Below are 1,997 nucleotides of genomic sequence, written 5' to 3' on the forward strand. Positions count from 1 at the left end.
GCATGCCCCTGGTACCAGGGTGAGTGAGTGTCTGATGGAAAACTAAATGGATGGATGGGTGGGTGGGTGGATGGATGAAAAACTACAAATGAGGGAGAAATGAAGGGATAGGGAAAGGAAAAGGAAGAAGCAATTCAGGTCTTTCTGCTCTGTTCCTTGGCCCAAGTTATACTTGTCACTGTTGTACATTGCGTCATTTCCTAAGGGCCCTGCAGTGATCATATGCCTCTTAAGGTGGTGTTTTATTTTGAAGGCAGTCTTGAGTTCTATTATCCAATATTCCGACCTCGCACTTTTTCTTTTTCCTCTTCCTCCCTTGTTAGTCATCTCAGATTGTGGCTTACAGGCAAGGTTCCGGTGTCTGTTCCCAGCAGAAGCTACATGACTTCCCCTTGACTCTGCCTTCTTTCTCCCAGCATTCAATTTAGTCATCCCCCTACCTCTATTCTGCTCTGTGCAGACCCACGATAGTCCTTTATTAACCAATGGTATTCACAATATACAGAGGGGAATCCCACATCACCTCCCCTTTTCTAGCTGTCAGCTGGAACCTTGCTGGTAAGCCATGAGAAGTATAAAATAATGGAGATAGGTTAATTCTAGATGTAAGAGCTAGCTAGTAATATGCTTAAGTAATTGGCCAAGCAGTGTTTTAAATAATATAGTTTCTGTGTGATTATATCAGGGCTGAGCAACCGGGGACAAACCAATAGCCTCCTACAACATCAGATCCCACTCCTTTTCTGGTCGGTCATAAGGACAGATACACTGAACTTGATAGAAGACAAAGTGGGGAATAGTCTTGAACACATTGGCACAGGAAAAGAGTTTTTGAACAGAACATCCATAGCTTAAAGAACTAAAAAAAAACCTCTGAACATCAAGAAAACAAAGAAGCCAATATTCTTTCCGCTTTTTTTGCTAAATGGCCTCCAAGCCTCTTTTCAAAGGTGCATTCTTGCATTCCTCTTTAAGCCACATGGTGGCACTCAAGCAGAGGGACTTTTTTCTAGCTCAGAATATCTGGTTCTGTCTTTTGCATCTCACTGGTTGTACTTTAATTAGGTTCTTGATATCTGTCATGAATCATGTTCCTCAGGAAAGCAATGGTGGAGTACATAGCAGAGAGCACCCATGACCATAGCTATAACATGCTTGTGGAAGATTTCTAGCTGATAGCACCGGAAAGTGATATGTTCTATGTTACCACATTTAAGTTTGAGCCTCTAAACAGAGAGACAGGTTTATTATCCTTACTAATAATAAAGGCACAAGTTTACCAGGATTAATTTCATGGGCAATATCACACAAATAGTATGGAAACAACACATTTGAAACCAGATGTATTACTGTAGCATTATCTCTAAGCTGTAGTATTATAACTGTATTAACTTGAAAAGTTAAAGTAATGTTTCTCTGCCCTCTCATGTCTACATAGGACAAAGGTAGGACCACAAGAGAATCATTTACCGGGAAAAGCTGCAGAGCTGGTGTCTCTCTAGGTGAGCTTAACAAACACTAAAAAATGACATTTACCTATTTTCTATTGCTTCAATAAGACAAAGAGCTAGAGAAAACACTATAAAAGTAGCAGAGTACATAAAAAAGTTCTTTTAATGCATGAAATTAAAAGGTAGATTTCATTCAAGAATGAGCAGGATATAGAGAAGCCTAGAGGAAAAATGACCAGATAGTTCTACATTTAGGCAATATCTGAGAGGAATGAATACATGAAGCTTGGTAGTATCTGCCGGTCTCAAGTTACCAAGCAGAAGAAACTCTGGTTAAAATTGGTCTGTGCTGGTGCAGCAATGTTCTAGAAGATATTGGCAGCCTAGTGATTGAAATTAGGTGACTATAACAGAGGCCACTGCCCAAGATCCAAAAGTAAGCTTCAGGGAAAAATTGTGATTCTGCCCTCTGTGAAAGAACAACAGGGTCATGGGGGCACAGATTTTGGACTATGTGCTTTGTCATACTGTTGCTATTATGTCTTA

This window comes from Microtus ochrogaster, chromosome X, assembly GCF_000317375.1.
Source record: "Microtus ochrogaster isolate Prairie Vole_2 chromosome X, MicOch1.0, whole genome shotgun sequence".
Lineage (NCBI taxonomy): Eukaryota > Metazoa > Chordata > Mammalia > Rodentia > Cricetidae > Microtus > Microtus ochrogaster.